Raw genomic sequence first — 18766 nt, 5'->3', positions numbered from 1 at the left:
TTCCATAATTAAAGGTAGACATAATTGGGTTGTGATCCGATATACATCTAGGCATGATTTCTACATCCACAACATGAGATAAATGAGAAGAAACAAGAATGTAGTCTAACTGTAAGAAATTGTTGCGATAATGCTGAAGGAATCGCTTGAAAGAGATCTCGACCCTATCCAAAAAACACACCGAAGGAATGTTTTTCCAGAGAATGGAAATATCCTCCAGTTATCAAAAGAGCAAGCTGACACCGATGCTAAGAAGCTCAGCACCGTCTTCAACCAAATGGATAATGTTATGGTTAGAAAAAGAAACTAGCGCCTGTTGGCAGAGGTCACAAAATTAAAAAAGGAACTTGACGAAGGAAAGGACCGATCTAGAAGGAATGTGAGACTAGTCGGTCTACCAACGGGCGCGGAGGAAGACGACCCCGGAGGCCACCTTCAGAAAATGGATTAGCATAGCAATATCCTCTGCTGAATCGTTAGCTTTCGGACGTTTCTTTGTTGAGTCCTTTTTGGACGAAGCTTGGTGTTTCTTGGAAGTCATAATGTACGCTATAATTACCCTGACACGAAACTTGCCTCGTGCCTCACCAGAGGTCCCCATCTTTTTCCAATTAGAGCTTTCTGAGATGTTCATTTTTCTTCAGTATTATGTATTTTCTGTTGTATTTTGAGTATGTCTACCGTATTGTGTGGGTGATGCGTCTAAACACTTACAAAGCCAGTAAGATCACAGGGCCACACGGAGACAAAAAACCATGCACACTCACATCCACTCCGAGGACCAGTCCAGAGTCACCAATTAACCTAGCATGCCTGTTTTTGGATGGTGGGAGGAAGCCGGAGTACCCGCAGAGAACACACACATACATAGGGAGAACATGCAAACTCCACACAGAAAGAATCCAGCCAGGATTCAAATCGCAACCATAATCCAATTAGATCAAATTAAATAAAACCCAAATTAGTCAAATTCATACGATGCCAATTTAAAAATTGCTTCGTCAGGAAACCTACAATGTGCACTGAAACTTTCAACACACTTAAAAAGCATTGAGGATTCCAAGCAATGAAGTGTTTCAGGTACAGGTTCAGGTGTGAACGTACAGGGTTGTTTAGTTTTTAATTCAAACTTCTTCACACATTCTCTCGTGGACAGCTCAGGACTGCAGGCAGACCAGTGGTACCCCTACCCTCTGCTTCTTCAGCCATTTCTTTGTAATGGGAGCTGAATGTGGTTGTAAATGATCTTGTTTAAAAAACGCATTGACGTTCCTGGAACAGATGTCATCTAAGGTCTAAAGTCTCAATGCATTTTTGCATTAATGCTTCCATCACAGAAGTGTGCATGAGCTTTGCTGACCATCCCAGAGCCCAGAGCCCAGAGCCCAGAGAGCCCAGAGCCCAGAGAGCCCAGAGCCCAGAGCCCAGAGAGCCCAGAGAGCCCAGAGCCCAGAGAGCCGAGAGCCCAGAGCCCAGAGAGCCCAGAGCCCAGAGCCCAGAGCCCAGAGCCCAGAGCCCAGAGCCCAGAGCCCAGAGAGCCCAGAGCCCAGAGAGCCCAGAGAGCCCAGAGCCCAGAGAGCCCAGAGCCCAGAGCCCAGAGCCCAGAGCCCAGAGAGCCCAGAGCCCAGAGCTCAGAGAGCCCAGAGCCCAGAGCCCAGAGCCCAGAGCCCAGAGCCCAGAGAGCCCAGAGAGCCCAGAGCCCAGAGAGCCCAGAGCCCAGAGAGCCCAGAGCCCAGAGCCCAGAGAGCCCAGAGCCCAGAGAGCCCAGAGCCCAGAGAGCCCAGAGCCCAGAGCCCAGAGAGCCCAGAGCCCAGAGAGCCCAGAGAGCCCAGAGCCCAGAGCCCAGAGCCCAGAGAGCCCAGAGCCCAGAGAGCCCAGAGCCCAGAGCCCAGAGAGCCCAGAGCCCAGAGAGCCCAGAGCCCAGAGCCCAGAGAACCCAGAGAGCCCAGAGCCCAGAGCCCAGAGCCCAGAGAGCCCAGAGAGCCCAGAGCCCAGAGCCCAGAGAGCCCAGAGCCCAGAGAGCCCAGAGCCCAGAGCCCAGAGAGCCCAGAGCCCAGAGAGCCCAGAGCCCAGAGCCCAGAGAGCCCAGAGCCCAGAGAGCCCAGAGCCCAGAGCCCAGAGAACCCAGAGAGCCCAGAGCCCAGAGCCCAGAGCCCAGAGAGCCCAGAGCCCAGAGCCCAGAGAGCCCAGAGCCCAGAGAGCCCAGAGCCCAGAGCCCAGAGAGCCCAGAGCCCAGAGAGCCCAGAGCCCAGGGCCCAGAGCCCAGAGCCCAGAGAGCCCAGAGCCCAGGGCCCAGAGCCCAGAGCCCAGAGAGCCCAGAGAGCCCAGAGAGCCCAGAGAGCCCAGAGAGCCCAGAGCCCAGAGAGCCCAGAGAGCCCAGAGCCCAGAGCCCAGAGCCCAGAGAGCCCAGAGAGCCCAGAGAGCCCAGAGAGCCCAGAGCCTGAATGGTTGTTTTTCATCCTAAGGACACAGTGTCTATTTCTTCCAAAGAAAGCTCTGGAATACTGATTGGTCTGAACAAAACATGTTTCAATAACGTGTTATGGCCAGAGAGGTCGATGCTGCATCTGGACAAGGTTAACATGTGGCTATCTCTCATGGATGCTGCTTTTGGACCAAATCATGATCACAATCAACTCTGACTCATTTAGAACGGATATGAAGCTGACGAGACAAAAAAATATTTTGGGTCCAGATGTCTGCCCTGAAACAAAAAGATCAGTGTTTGATGCCGTTGCAGCTTTTTCTGGCATGACTTCACACAAAGAACACTTTGCTTGAAAAGGTGACTTGAACTTGAGAAGCCAAGGAAACAGCAGACCAGACTTTTAACTTTGAAAATGAAATATTTCATCCTATACCTGAGCTCTAATCACATAGTGCAGCTTTTATCTCATGCTGAATGAATCTTCCTGACCCTTTATAAACGTCTGGCCCGAGCATTATTTAATCTTCATTAAGAGGCAGTGAAAGTGAGCTCCGTTCTCTCTGGCTGTTTGGTTGCCGGCCAGCTCCAGCCTGCGGAGGGATCTCCTGGGGAGAAACACGAGGCGGAGAAAGTGGTGTCCTAAATATTAAATGCACCACAAATAGTTGTAAAACATGCAGCAGGTCAGGGCCAAATGTATGAATCAGTGTGTTCGTTTCGAGCCGTTTGTCTGCTGTTGTAAATGCTGCAGCTTTCCTCGGATCTTTTCCCCCTGCCTTCCCAAACTAAACGAGCCTTTACTGTAAAAGCAGGAGAGACAAAGAGACTCAAGAGTTCTTGAGGATATGATCATAGTGATACAAACAGCCCAAGTGTATCGATGATAATATCAAATGTGATCATCAAAGCCTGAATATGCCAAAGAAAGATTCTGCATTCATTTCACACAGCAGCTGTGAATGGTGTCTTCATCCTGCATTTAGGAGACAGCAGTGGGTCCCCGAGCTTCCGACGCATCTTCCAACCGACGCCAACAAAATGTCTTGAATAGCATTTGACAGAAAGATAGCTTCCTGTCCCATATGGGGCAAGACATGTCAGAGGCAACATGCATTTTCAAGCCAGAGGTGGGGAAATATGACAGGCCACTTGAGCTGTCCTCACTTGTACCCTCTCTTTAGGAACATTTTCAGGACACAGAAAAATGGGGCCATCACATTTTTGTCTACTTCAATGCATCTTAGCTGCTTGGAAATAAATCCAATTCAAATGGTTCAAACTGTAGAAAGTTTAATATATAACAATTCATGAAAAAATATCAATGAAAAACCACTTTGTTGCAGATTTCACCAATGGAGTTTTGGAGTGTCTCGTTTCTGGATGTATTGGCACTGAAGTTAACCAGCTCAGACACTCCGCTGGGACACTTTGTATGCCGCTCTGCTGATAACTTTCCAGTTTCAGTGGATTTTGGTGTCGTGGCTGATTTTTAAAAGAACAAAAAGATGGTTGATGTATGAGAATATGCTGTTTAAAAGTGCCACGAGAGAAACAATGAGACATACTTCCTAACTTGACGCCTGGTCTTTTGGCAGATGGCAGCTGCTTGGACCTGTTCGGATGGAACTCTTCTTTTGCAGTCCGACTGTCTGACTCCCACGCAGCGCAGTTTTCTTGTGCTCTGCCTCAGGCTCTTCACCTCACCGATCGGGCTCTCTGCTCTGGCTTCTTCTTTTACTCTTTGCTGATGGCTGAGCACAGGCTGGGACTTGGTCTGCAGCAGCTCCCTCAGATCATTTTGAGTGTGTCCCCTGACAGGTTCCTCCTTCTTTTTCTCATCCTCCTCTTTCTGTTTGGCCTCCGGCTTCATTGTTTCCTGCTCCTTTATTTCCGTCTGTCTTTTAAAAATGCCAGCTTCTTTATCTTTTTTCATCTGAACTTCCTCTTGAGCAGGCTTTTCTCTCCATTCCATGTCCCCTTACCTCACTTCTTTAAACAGCTCTGTCTTTCTCTTATCTGGGCTCAGTGTCTTTACACTCTTAACAAGTATTTTAGTTCTGACTTCGCTTTGGTCTTGTGACATCTTGTTTTCTTTTCCAGTACCCACACGCTCAGGTTCGCTTGCTTTGAATCTATCTCTTTTGGATGTTGTTGTTCAAATCCTGTTGGAATCCTCACAGTGGCATTATTAAAAAAAATAAATGCAACAGAAGAACTGCAGGAGTTGTGGCCGTGTGACAACAGAATGTGTTCTGTAGAGAATCAGGTAACTTAGAGGTGTTCAGCGTAACAGAGAGAGACAGATCTGAGCAGTCAGAGCTCACAGAGAAGAGGCTGAAGAGGCCAGTTTCTGCACATTTTCAGCATTTAAAAAAAAAATTCTTCAGTGCAGCTACTGGAGAAACGCTGGAGAAACACCTGTCTGGCACCAACAGTCATGTTTTAATAAAAGTCCGAGAAATTTGATCCAGATATTGATCTTGATCTGTGCAAATAATCTTAAACAATGTCTCAGCTTCCAAAATGCATCTTCCTTTAAGCGACCAACATGGAGACACACTTCTCTGCATCCATCGCATCTGAAGAGGCCATGACATGTTAATCCTATATTCTGAATTCATAAAAAGAAAATCTATACAGTACACACCTTTAATATTCATCTAACAGAGAGGTAGGATGATGTGTCATATTTGACTGAATAGTTGGTTTAAAGTGGCAGCTTCGAGGCCTTGCACCTCCTCCCTCCTCATGTCTGCTCAGACCTCAGCAGGGACTCAGGCATGAGGAGAGAAGTCGAGGCAAAGAACAGAGGTGAAAATTGGGGGGATGGGATAAGGAGCTTGTCTTATGGTTTCACTGACTGACTCTGTGGGAAGTAACACGATTAAATGAAATAGGGCTGTTGCACAGTGGTTCTCCAAAGCCATGTATGTTTCAACAAAAGTAAAATCACGCTCGGTTATATCAAAGGCATCATGATCAAATTCTCCGTTTGACTGAAATTAGAAAAATGAAGGAAAATGATTTGTGTCTCTTATGTGTAAAGCGTGTCTTGATTCTCATCAGTGATTAATGACTCATGTTCAAAGCTTCACCGCACACAGTTGTCTTTTTTTCTTTTTTTTTTTAAACTGTCAGGATGATTAAATGCAGCAAACTCTGCCATCATAAGAACGTGCAGAGCAACACCAGCACAAAATGCAGCTTCAGAGGGGTTGAAGCAACATCTCTCTAAAACTAACACAATGCCGATCTGACATGCAATAGGTTGCTCACATCAGCTGCGACTTCAGTCTCACTTTATAAATAAGGCAGCACCCACTCAGTCCCCACAGCATCTCCTCCACCTCTCCACCTTTTCCCTGCATTTACAGATTGTCTAGTCTGCATCACTCCAACCGAGTCAATCAGAGACAAACAAAAATGCACACTATCCTAAATTAAAAAGGTTAAATCCTCCATGAAGGTTAGAGGCATATTAGACTGCATTAGGTTTGGCTGGATGGACCCAATCAGCTGGCAACTGTGTCATCTTTCCTCATTAAGGACACATCCAGACAGCTATTTCTTAAGATAACAATCCATTAACACATTATGCTCAAAATGAATTTGTTATCCTGGAATAAGAAGATCATGAATTAATGAAGTCGGGATGTAAGAATTGAAATAATAACAGCATACATGGCTGCTCTCATCTGGCAAACAGCCAGGTATTCAACACAGAGCTTTTAGTAAATGTGAGTGTGAGCGGGACACCATGAAAATCATCCCAGATAATGAGAAAAAAACCACCAAGGTGTCCAAGGCAGCAAACAAGAGCCGCAGTAAGGTTCACCTTCCGAAGTGTACTGCTGCGGATGTGTTCCACATTAAGCAGTGGTTGCTGTTTCATTCCAGCTCGTTGTCAGGAACTATTTCACAAGGCATGAGATGGGACCTCATATGGCACCAACTCAGCATCACGCCACACATCTGCATCACTTTCTAATTCCTTTCTCTTTGACGTTCTCCCTCCCCTGCCGCTGCAGAGGCTGCTTAGCCACTTTTTAAACTCCGGGTTGTGACACACTGAGTCGCAGAGGGGGGGGGTTCAAGGAGACAAAACTAATTAAAAGGACAAGCAACAGCAAAGATGCCACGCTGCGTGCATCATTTATGGTGTGTCAAATCACCGAGGCTAACAAGCCTGAGACAGTTAGGGACGAGCTGCTTCTGTGCTGCAAAAGGAAACTAACTTCAGGACCGATAACTAGTTTCCCACTTACAGACGGAAGTGGAGTGAAGACAGACGTCACATCAGGCTCAGTATATTGGAGTAAACTTTGTTGGTCAACCACTTTATGAGGGGGTAATAATCATTTACACCTCTACAGAAACCTTTTAACCTGGTCCAGGTTTGTCATTCCCACAGACACTCATACAGCGCTTCTATCATGTATATATACGGCATGCACTGCCTTTTATTTATCTAACTAACAAACATAATGAAGCCACTGTAAAATCTTTACAGATGTTTTTGTGGCCTTTTCCAGCCCATAAACAGGATTGTCCTGGAGTCCTCAGAAATCACCTCGGCTTGTGCCACGACTCACTATAAACATGTGTTGTGAAGCTCAGACCCTGATAGGATAGAATAACCTTTATTATCCCACAAGTGAGAAAATCGCATGTTACAGAGCTCTGTGATGAAGGAATATATCCACCAAGATATACAAGATGTAAAATGGCATTTAAACATATGAACATGGTCCGATGCAGGTGAAATAATAACTAATGCCCTCTCTTTAGATAAAACAGGGCATCCAACCTCACCTATATGACCTCACACTGACCGAAAACAGCTGACTCACATTTCACCTTTAAATGACTTGCTAACATTACAGGTTCACATACAAATTGGATTGTTTTACATAATATAGGACGATCAAAGGTAAGGTTTTCTCTCATCTATCTTATTGGATCTTATTTCCTCATTTCAGCACTTGTGCCAGTATCTGATGACTTAGGTCATATTAATGCAGAACTATAGAATGTTCTCAAGCACGACAGCGTGTGTCAGTATATATGCAATTATTGCCTCCTGTGATAAACATCAAGTGTGATGAAACTGCTGAGACACTAAAGGGCAGCTATCAGTAGACTTTAAAAATAAAGAGTTTTACGAAGACAAGTTGGGTTGTGTGGTGACACAGCAGCTGTGTCATCATTTTTACTGCTTGTTTTCTCTGCACTGCCTGCTGCTGGTACAAATTAAATGCTTATTCCACTCAGTTAATGATCCTTCACTAATCTAACCCTCTTTTGCAAGTTTTCCCAACATTTACATCTTCCATTTCCATTTCCACTCCCTACTGTAGCAGATCCAACTCTGTAAATGGGTCAGTTTTTGAAACAGTGAAGCCCTCGCATCAGACAGAAACAGACAAACACATTCTTGAGTTGGATTCGTAGCAGCAGACTAGGTTGTGTGAGAAAGGAAACGCGCACTACGGTAACTCTCAGATGGCTAGTAGCTCGGTTACCCACCGGAAGATTCGACTATGGGCCCTGTTTGGGACCTAAGGTTCTGTTTGATCCCGCGTCAAAGTGCTATACATGAATAACAACACGAAGTATAAGGCATAAAACATAAGAACAATGTAAAAACAATAATAAACAATAATAATAAAAACATTAAATAAATAATAAGCTCAGAGAGGTAAGGCGGGGCGAGTCCATTTAAAGAATTAAAAACAAATAAAAGAATCTTAAAATGGAATCTAAAATGCACAGGCAGCCAGTGGAGGGAGGCTAAAATGGGAGTAATGTGCTCCCTCTTACGTGTTCCAGTTAGGAGACGTGCGAGGGAGGACTGGCTGACTCCAAGATAAAGAGCATTGCAGTAATCCAGCCGAGATGTGATGAAGGCGTTCAAGGTGAAACATTAAATAATGCCATTGCATATTTTTCTGTTTCGGTCAAATGTTAGACCTAATTGTGTGGCAGTAACTAAGTATCAAATAGCCCAATCAGTTTTACACGTGCATGCTGGGAAGCATTTTCACATCTATTCCCCATGTATCTGAACTTTTGACAGCATTCAAATGTACATGAAGGCCACTAAGACTTTCAAAGAAATATCAACGGATCAAACAGTTGTTGGATCTTGCAGAGGGTAATGGGAACTGGGGAGGTCCCTAAAGGACTGCATATCTTTAAGAGCTTTTTGCTGCATTGAATAAAAGCTCGGAACTTCCCCAGCTTTGGGGAAAAAAAGCTCAGCTCTCGGGTAATTGACACCATCCTCCAAAAAGGCAGCTTACCAAATAAATCTAAAATTTGCACGAGGCATATGAAATTAAACAAAACACAGAGGAGAGGAAAAGTGGAGCCCAGGGATAATTGAGTCAAAATGCGATTGAGGAATTATGTGATTTTTTAAAAATATAATTTACCAACCACTGTCTCGTTGTTCCAGTCTGCAATCCAAATACAGCTGCAAAATGATGCATTCCATGTACCTAGGAATGGGGAAGTTGGAACTTAAAATCACCTTGTTTTTTTTACCTGCACAGAGTAGGAAAAAAAACATGGCTGCCTCAAGATTGACAGTATTACTTTACTTCTAAGCACACAACAGACAGAGAACAGTTAAATGAGCTATGAAAGACTTCCTGCAGACTGAAAGCACCTACAGCGGTGAGTGCACACATGTGCAAATCTTTCTTCTGTCAACAGCCCAAAACTGCTCATGTGTGACTTCCAACCATTTCTTCTCCATCAACTTCACCTATTAAAAAAATCTCAAATTTCACAAAAAACAAAACAAACAACAACAAAAAGCCCCTGAAAATGTATCTTAGACAAAACTGCTGATTTTTATGGCAGATACAAGGCCAGTGATGAGGCTGCAGGATCGCTTTTATCTTTATTATCCCTCCCTCATCTAAAATGGCTTTAAAAGCACATAGCTGCTCTAAAAGACTCAGCAGATGAGGGGAACAAGGTCAAAGGAATGGGATTTGAGAAATAGAACCCACATGCTCTGAACAGATCCTTAGTGTGTGTGTGTGTGTTTTTGGAAAAAAGGTCTAAAAATCCACCAGGGGGCAATGTTGTTCTAGGTATGCCTTGCCAAGCAGGGAGTGGACTGTACCTGTCACTGAAGTCGTCTCACAGCCAAATGGGTCGCAAGAACTCTTTTTTGAACTTTTTTTTTTTTTTTTTTAAAGAGATGAACAATGAACAGCAATGGGAGGGGGGAATAGAATAACACAGAAATAAAAATTCATGCCTTGCAATCAGAATGAAAAATGGTTGTTCTGCAAATCAGTGTAATAAAAGAGGATTTAATGGAACGGGAAGGCCTAAGCCAGGAAGCAATTACAATTCAAAGATGCTTTGAAATAATTACATATTCAGTACAAGAGCTGTTAATTGCACACATTCACACAATTCACTGCTGATGTATCATCACTGTCACCCCTGGCCATCAACGAAATAGCAAACTGTACAATGCTGAAGATCAAAAGCTAAGTTAGTATCAGAAATGGAAAACCGATGCTGTTTTTATGATCTCATAATGGGTTTAGACATTTCAGTGGCATAAAGGAGCCCCATAGTCATATCAATATTATTTGACAATGTGTTATTCCACCTTATATAACAGTGGTGGTTCCATTTGGAAAAGTGGCTTTGATTGGCTCTGCTTCTACACCACCATACCATACCTGTCTCTCAGTCCCTCTCAACAATTTTCAACTCTAGATGAGAAGAGTAAGAGGAACCCACTGTCCAAGAATTAACTGTCAACCTTGATTTTTATGCCTATGTGAAGGAGAAATCCTACATGAGGGGCTGTTAGGAGCCAGGGGGTGTGAAAACAGAAACCAAGATGTTGTGATGAAGCAATGTGACACCAAACACTGCAGGACAAATGTGAGTGTGAACCTCAACTTTACAATGATTACTTTAACACTAAAAATCAATGTGAACATTTTGCTTGTGTCAGCCAGTGTGCACACACGGTTTCATATTGGATCTTTTGATTAGGTAACATCTGTACTCATCATGGTCCTCAGTCAAATTAGTAATAATGCACGACAAACGACATAGAAAAAGATTCCAACACACAACTGTTAAAAAAAAATATGTGAACCAGTTATGTGCCAAAGGCTGAGAGAGGCCAAACTCTGAACTAATGCATAGAATCACATCAGCATCTTCTTTAGATATCTGATCACCCTGTTGTCATTTGTTTTTCTTCATCATTTGAGTATGTGTCATTCAAAATGGAGATAAAACAATCTTCCATACTTTATATCACCATTTACAAACCACCACAGAATTGTTTTATTGATGATTTTACTGAACTACTTTCAATTGTGTGCACTGCTTTTGACTGTTTAGTCATAACAGGGGACTTGAATGTTCACGTGGATGTAGCCCATAACAAGCAAGCTAAAGAGCTCACTGCTGTCCTTGAAATGTTTGGTCTAACTCAGCATGTGACTGAGCCCCCCCACAACAGAGGGCACACTCTAGATGTGCTCATTTCAAAGGGTGTTGTTATTTTAAATGTGGATGTCATCGATGTTGCTTTATCTGATCATTTTTGTGTTTTCTTTGACCTGTCTATTATACCCAAACCAGCAGCTGGGGCTGCAGTTGTTCAGGGAAGACTCATAAATGACAGCACAGGAACACAGTTTATGCAAATGATTAGGTTTGAGAACACCCCATGCTCTAATGTTGATGATCTGTTGAACTCTTACACATCAAGTCTCTTAAATGTTTTGGATACCATTGCTCCTGTCAAGGTTAGAATGGTTAAAAGTAGGCAAAGGGTGCCATGGAAGAAAGAAGAGTCGGTCAGGGCGCAGAAAAGGGAGTGCTGGAGAGCCGAGTCAAAGCTCCGGGTTCATTATGAGACTTACAAAGAAAAGCTATGAGTGTTCAACCAGACTTTGCGTAGAACAAGGGAGAGTTATTTTTCTGAAATCATCAAAAACTGCAGTAACAACTCTCGTGTCCTGTTTGCTACAGTAAACAGATTAACAAACCCTCCAGTTTCACTGCCTTTAGAACTCATTTCTACATCCAAGTGTAATGAGTTTGCAATATTCTTTAATGACAAAGTTCAAGGCATTAAGAATGCAATAATTTCCACAACACAAATAACTACTCTGCAGCCAGCTAGACACCTAGAGCTGACACATTTCACACCTGTTACTGACAAAACAGTCGAAGAGACCATCTGCAGTCTGAGTTCATCAACGCGCTGCCTTGATGAGTTGCCCACTAGATTCCTAAAGTCTGTGCTGAGCAGTTTGTTACCACAACTTGCTCATCTAGTCAACATCTCACTTCAGAATGGAACGTTTCCAAAGGCCTTAAAAGCTGCTGTCATTAAGCCTCTTCTAAAGAAGAGCAGTCTTGATGCCACAGTACTGAACAACTACCGGCCCATATCAAACCTGCCATTCGAGGCAAAGTCCTAGAAAAAGTTGTATACCAACAGCTTAGTGACTTTCTCCTGTCTAACAATACTTTTGATACTTTCCAATCAGGCTTTAGGCCCCACCACAGCACTGAGACAGCTCTGATCAAGGTGACAAATGACATCCGCCTGAACACAGATGCAGGCAAAGTCTCAGTCTTAGTTCTGCTGGACCTGAGTGCTGACACAGTTGACCATGCGACCTTATTACAGAGGTTAGAAGACTGGGTGGGAATCTCTGGTCGTGCTTTAAACTGGTTCAAGTTCTGTCTCGAGGACAGGAAATATTTTGTTGAAATCGGTAACTGTGTCTCAGACCAAATGGCTATGACCTGTGGGGTTCTCCAGGGGTCAATCCTGGGACCCCGATTGTTCAATCTGTACATGCTTCCATTAGGCCAGCTAATACGCAGCTATAATGTGTCCTACCACAACTATGCAGATGACACTCAGATCTACGTGTCACTGACGGCAGGAGAACACGGGCCTGTAGATACATTGTGTCACTGCATGGAACAGATCAGTGTGTGGATGCAAAACAATTTTCTCCAGTTAGACTCAGACAAAACTGAAGTCATTGTCTGTGGCCCACAGAAACAAAGAGAAAGTGTTATCAGTCACCTTGAGACTCTCTCTCTGAAACCTGATAATCACATTAAATCTGTAACGTCAGCAGCTTTTTACCATCTAAAAAACATTGCCAGAATCAAAGGAATAGTGTCTAAACCAGACTTAGAAAGACTAATCCATGCATTTGTCTCCAGCAGGTTAGACTACTGTAACGGCCTGCTCACTGGGCTCAAAACAATTTTGTTATCTCAATCTGGCTCCCCTGTGCCTGCCTTGGCTGCCAGCTGCAACTGCAACTTCTCCTGTATGTTATGTAAATAAGACGCTCTGCCCTATGTGCTCCCTCCCCTACCCCTCTCCCCTAATGTGGCATTTCTTCTGTCATTCTACCCTTATCAAATAGATTTGTCTTATTAATACTTCACTAGGAGGAAAACTTAGTCATATTCAAATGGTCTATTAAGACCTATTATCACAGTATAAACCTTAATATTTCCCCTCAGATGAAAGTTGTTTATCCAAGTTGAATAATAGACCTTAAAATATTCCCATGAATTTTTAGACGATCGAACGGCTTTTTAAATGCTTCCTCTTAGAGAAAAGCTTATCCATGTTTCTGATCTTATTAATACTTCACTAGGAGGAAAACTTAGTCATATTCAAATGTCTATTAAGACCTATTACCACTGTAACAACCTTAATATTTCCTCTCAGATGAGAGTCTTTTAAAGATTTGTTATCATTCATTATATCAACCGTTCTGTTATTAGCTATATTTTTAAATGCCTCCTCTTAGAGGAAAGTTTATCCATGTTTGTTAGCTTTTGTTAGTTTACTCAAATTACCTGTTATAGTTATACCAATCCTACTATTAGCTAAATTTACTTTTGCTCTGTTATAGTTATACCAATCTTACTGTTAGCTAAAATGACCTGATTGATGTTCTGTATCTGTATTTCTGTGTTTGATTTTTTGATGTTTTTATTTCTGTATTTCTGTACCTGATTGCTGTTTTCTTTGTTGTAAAGCACTTTCGATCGCCTTGTTGCTGAAAAGTGCTATATAAATAAATTTCACTTCACTTCACTTCACTTCACTTCACTTTACTAAACGGGCTGTAAGACAGCTGTCGTACATCCAGAATGCTGCTGTTTGAGTCCTGACTAGAACCAGGAAATACCACCATATTAGTCCAGTGCTCAGGTCTCTGCACTGGCTTCCTGTCGCTCAGAGAATAGACTTTAAAACAGCTCTGCTTGTGTACAAGTCTCTTCATGGTCTAGCGCCAAAGTACATCTCTGACATGTCAGAGCCACGTCAACCAACTGGGACTCTGAGAACCTCAGGGAGGGGTCTCCCGCTGGGGCCCAGAGTCAGGACTAAACAAGGTGAGGCTGCGTTTCACTTTGATGCTCCTAAAGTCTGGAACAGTCTTCCAGAAGATGTGAGACAGGCCTCAACTCTGACAATGTTTAAATCCAGGCTGAAAACAGTTCTATTTAGCTGTGCATATAACACCTGAAAGTATTTTATCTGCACTCTTCACTTTTAATTTAATTAATTAATGATTATTTTTTATATATTTTTTAAATTATTTTATTTGCCTTATTTGATTTTATGTAGCTGTTAAGCACTTTGAATTGTGCTCTACAAATAAAAATGCCTTTATTCCTGCAATGATCACACTAAGTTGAAGTTAAATGAAGTGGAATCTGTTATTTTAGACTCAAACTTCTAATCTAGTGGGTGCCAAAATACTTTAAGAGCTCAAGCAAGTATCCTATAAACCCTGCTTCTTTCCTGCTTTCTTCTACTCAGGTTCAGGGATGGGCTGAAGCCTATCCAAGCAACCACTGGGAGAGAAACTGGGTACAGGAGAGGTCACCATTACGTCGCAGAGACAAATGAGACAACCATGCATGCTCACACTTACCCCTATTGTCAATTCAAAATCACCAATTAGCCTAACATGAATGTTTGTGTATGGTGGGAGGAAGCTGGAGAGTCCAGAGAGGACTCACACAAGCAGAACATTCAGACTCCACAAAAGAGAGGCAGGAAATCAAACCAGGAGCCTTCTTGTTATGAGGCAATAATGCAAATCACCACTCCACGATGCAACCCTAAACACTGATTAGACATCTACAAAAAATTCTACTGCAGAACACAACTGACTAAGAACACAACTGATTTCTACTAAGAACACAACTGACTAAGAACACAACTGACTAAGGACACAACTAATTAAGAAGACAACTGATTTAGGACACAACTGACTAGGCCCTCCAGAAAAACGCGATTTTGCGATCGCTGATTTTATTGCAAAATCAGCTAAATACCGCTGATTTATGCGGGGGTCAATATTTTTCAAAAAAGCCGCATATTCACCGCAATAATCACATTTTCCACGCAAAATATGCGAAATATGCAGGACTCGCTTGATTTCACAATCTCCGCACTTTTCTGCATAAAGTTGGGAAGAGAAAAAAATGTCGAAAATTAACGAGAGACAAAATTAAAAAAGCTAATCGATCTCACCTACCGACGCACATTACTGCCAAAGACCGGGCAAACCAGTACCCCGATGTCTTGCACGACAGCGGGGGGAAACTATTCTGCACCCCGTGCAACTGTGTGTTGGAGCATAACAGAAAATCGTCGGTGACGTGCCACTTTACCAGCGCGAAACATTTGAAAATGCTTTCTGCAGCTGCGGAAAGGAAAGCCAAAGCCAAACAGCTGACGTTCACCGAGGCATCAACCTCCAAAACCATTGCGAGGGCTACCAGAAACGAGGTGAGTAGTGTACAAGCTTGAAATTGGCCAAATAAAGAATAAATGAAACAGAATGAGACCGAGAAGTGTGTGTGTGTGTGTGTGTGTGTGTGCGCGTGCGTGTGTATGTATTGTGAAACTGCTTTTGTTAAAATAAAAAAACCTTCTGTGAAGTAACTTGGTTCCAATATGCTTGTTTATCATAGGAGGTCTTTAAAATGACTCTTTTTCATTCAGTAGCAGCATATTTTGCAACTTTGCATAATTCACAACTTTTTGCATAATTCCCAAGTTTCCGCAACTTCTCGCAATTTCACGGCATAAAATCATTAAAAAACCTGCATATTCAATCGCAAAATCCAGGATTTTAGCCCGCAAGATCAAGCATTTTAGCCCGCAAGATCAAGGATTAATGTCCGCGTTTTTCTGGAGGGTCTAACTGACTAAGAACACTACTGATTACGGACACAAATGACTAAGAACATAACTGATTACTGATTGTTCAAAGTAGCAGTTAGTTGTGATTCTGAACTATCCCTTTAAGAACACAACTGACTGTTTCTAAGAACACAACTGACTAAGAACACAACTGATTAAGAACACAACTGATTAAGAACACAACTGATTAAGAACACAACTAATTAAGAACACAACTAATTAAGAACACAACTAATTAAGAACACAACTGATTAAAGGGATAGTTTGCCTCTTTTGACATGAAGCTGTATGACAATACATGACATGTATTAGCAATATCATTTATGAACATTGACTTAGCCCCTGCTGCGTCCTGTGAGCTGAGTTCCAGCATCGTTTTGGTGTTGACGAAGGTAGTCCGGCTAGTTGGCTAGGGTCCCAAAAATAAAGTGTTTTGCTTCTCAAAACAATATGCGTTCAAAAGAGTAATACATTTGCATCACAAAATCGTCCCTCCAGAAAAAGTCAGACCTCATAATCGCTTGGCGCTATTTCTCTCTTCCTTCATATCACTACAGGCTGTGTAAACCGTACAGACCGAAGTGCAGACCGAGCAGTCCCCTGCTTCCGAGCAGGAAACACCGTAACAAGCGCGGCTATCGCTAGGTGGCTGTATGCATTGATATGAAGGGAGGCAAAAATAGCGCCAAGCGATGTGAGTTCTGACTTTTTCTGGAGGGAGGTATTACTCTTTTGAACGCATATTGTTTTGAGAAGCAAAACAAAGCTTTATTTTCGGGACCCCAGCCAACTAGCCGGACTACCTTCGTCTACAATAAAACGAGGCTGGAACTCGGCTCACAGGACGCAGCGGGGGGTAAGTCAATGGGCCTCATGCAAGAAAATTTTCGTATTTTTATTCTAAATTTCTCTTACTTTTTTCGTAAGAAGGTCTCGTACGAACACGCCACGTCAGATTCAACAAACGCTCTTATCTTCGGAAAAAGTGTGTAAACGACCTGCGTAAATGATGAATCCCACGTGTGCGTATATAATTGCACGTGCACGAGGATAGTAAATTTGCATACTCCACGCCCAAAATGATACCATATAAGGCTGTGCTTCCTCTCTCCTGTGCCAGGAAGCGTTGAGTGTTAAGTCATGAAAATGGCATCAAGGAGCAAAAAGAACAACTTTAGGGGCTCTGAGATTGAAGTTCTGCTTTCAGAGATCCAAAAAGGAAAATCTGTCATTTTAGCAGTGTCAGCAGTGGAATTACGGGACCTGCTAAAGCCAAGAAATGGGAAGCAATTACGAGTGCTGTTTATTGTCACCTGTAGTTCGTAATGTCACCGAAATAAAAAAGAAATGGTTTAATATATGAAAATAGCTTAAAAAATAAAATAAAATTCTCGCCATGGAAAGGTGCTCGATGACTGCAACTAAAGCCGTGCAATCAGTTGTTGCCTCATCATGATGGCTCTTTGATGGGGCGGTCCATGAGGGGGGTCTTCTGGCACCACACCTTCTGGTCTGCCTGGTTCTGGTAGTAGGAGACCCTCGTTCATGGCAATATTGAGCAAATCTGGCATGCCTTCTCTGGGCTATAGAGCAGTTTGCCCCCCCCCCCGTTGTATGGAGACACACCCACCTGGCCTTCAGCTCAGTGCGCTCCACAACAGCACGGGTGCTTTGATGCGCATACGTGTGCATTGCTCCGATTATGATTGGCAGTCCAGCCACGGGATGAAAGTCCCTCTTAATTTGTACTTGTTGGACAGCGGTGTATGGGAATCTGATGTACCATGGGTGATAAACTGATGAGAGCTTTGATGACCAAGGGGAGCGCACGACTCACAGAGGACTGGGACACCCCCGATCTGTCTCCAATCTCCCTCCAGTGGCCAAAAATCCAAGGGTGGTGAGGACCTGGACGTGTGGTGGAATTGGGATGATCGGCGTGTTTCTCTCTGGAGTCGTGGCTCTAGCAAGCTGCACATTTGTAGCAGCACAGTCCTTGGCAATCTAAATCGCGATGTCAGCCATTCGTCTGTCTCTACACGGTCTCTTCCAAGAGCCTGACGCGCTAAGGTATCCAAAAGTAGCAAGTCAGCCGCTGGTTACGCTTCCCATTGACCTTGTTATATACAGATTCAAATTAACCTTCAATTAGTGCATAATTTAGGTCAAACAGAATCATTTCAGCATCATTATGGGGTATAATGTATATATTTATTTATGTTTGTTTCAAAGTAATTAACTATACAATCCATTAGTCAAGCAAACTTGATTGGAATAACAGCGAAGTATTTTAGGAAACTCCTACGACAGGTCTGGATCACTCGTAAATTCTGTTCGAACCCGAAAGAAAACGTAAAATACGAAAAGATTGGTGAATGCGCAAATTATCTTAAATCCCTCGTACGCACGACTTAAGAACAAATCTGTGCATACGTTCTTGCATGAGGCCCATTGTTCATAAATGATATTGCTAATATGGGATGTCATACAGCTTCATGTCAAAAGAGGCGAACTATCCCTTTAAACAGTTGTGTTCTTAGTAGCAGTTAGTTGTGAACTATCCCTTTAAGAACACAACTGACTGCTTCTAAGAACACAACTGATTAAGAACACAACTGACTGCTACTGCTACTGTGGGTGTTCCACTGGGTGTTTAGCCACAAACCTTTTTTAGTTATGATGAAATCAAACAGGAACCCCCAGAAGCATGAAGCCAACACAGAAGTGTCAAAAACTACAGGTCCTGTGATGGCTGCTTCAGGCTTGCTCCAAAAGTGAGTCAGTTCCCACAGAGTTCTATGTCAAAATACTGTACATGTTTACAGCCTGCTACAAAAACACTTTTGGTCTCTGGAGCTAATAATGTAAGGGGACTGAAAATTATTTATTATTTATAAAACTTTGAGTAAAAGGGAAGTCACCCAAAGTGTTGCACAGAGTCTTCAGGTTCTCACTCAGATTCATTCCCTCCAAGTCACTTCCGGTTTTTAAAATCCAAGGATAGCGATGACTAATAGATCAATTTGTGTCTTTAAAATGGCAGTCTACAAAACCAACTGGTGACATCATGGCAACCA

General features: G+C 42.9%; 1 protein-coding gene across 2 annotated transcripts in view; it reads right to left on the bottom strand.

Annotated features, from left to right (window-relative positions):
* Positions 1–18766, bottom strand: part of LOC142400231 (uncharacterized) — a 127835-nt gene that overhangs the window by 19556 nt on the left and 89513 nt on the right. The gene's annotated exons all lie outside the window — the stretch shown is intronic.

The sequence above is a fragment of the Odontesthes bonariensis genome, chromosome 15, assembly GCF_027942865.1.
Source record: "Odontesthes bonariensis isolate fOdoBon6 chromosome 15, fOdoBon6.hap1, whole genome shotgun sequence".
NCBI lineage: Eukaryota > Metazoa > Chordata > Actinopteri > Atheriniformes > Atherinopsidae > Odontesthes > Odontesthes bonariensis.
The sequence above is the reverse complement of the archived record's forward strand: the minus strand, read 5'-3'. Positions and strand labels throughout refer to the sequence as shown.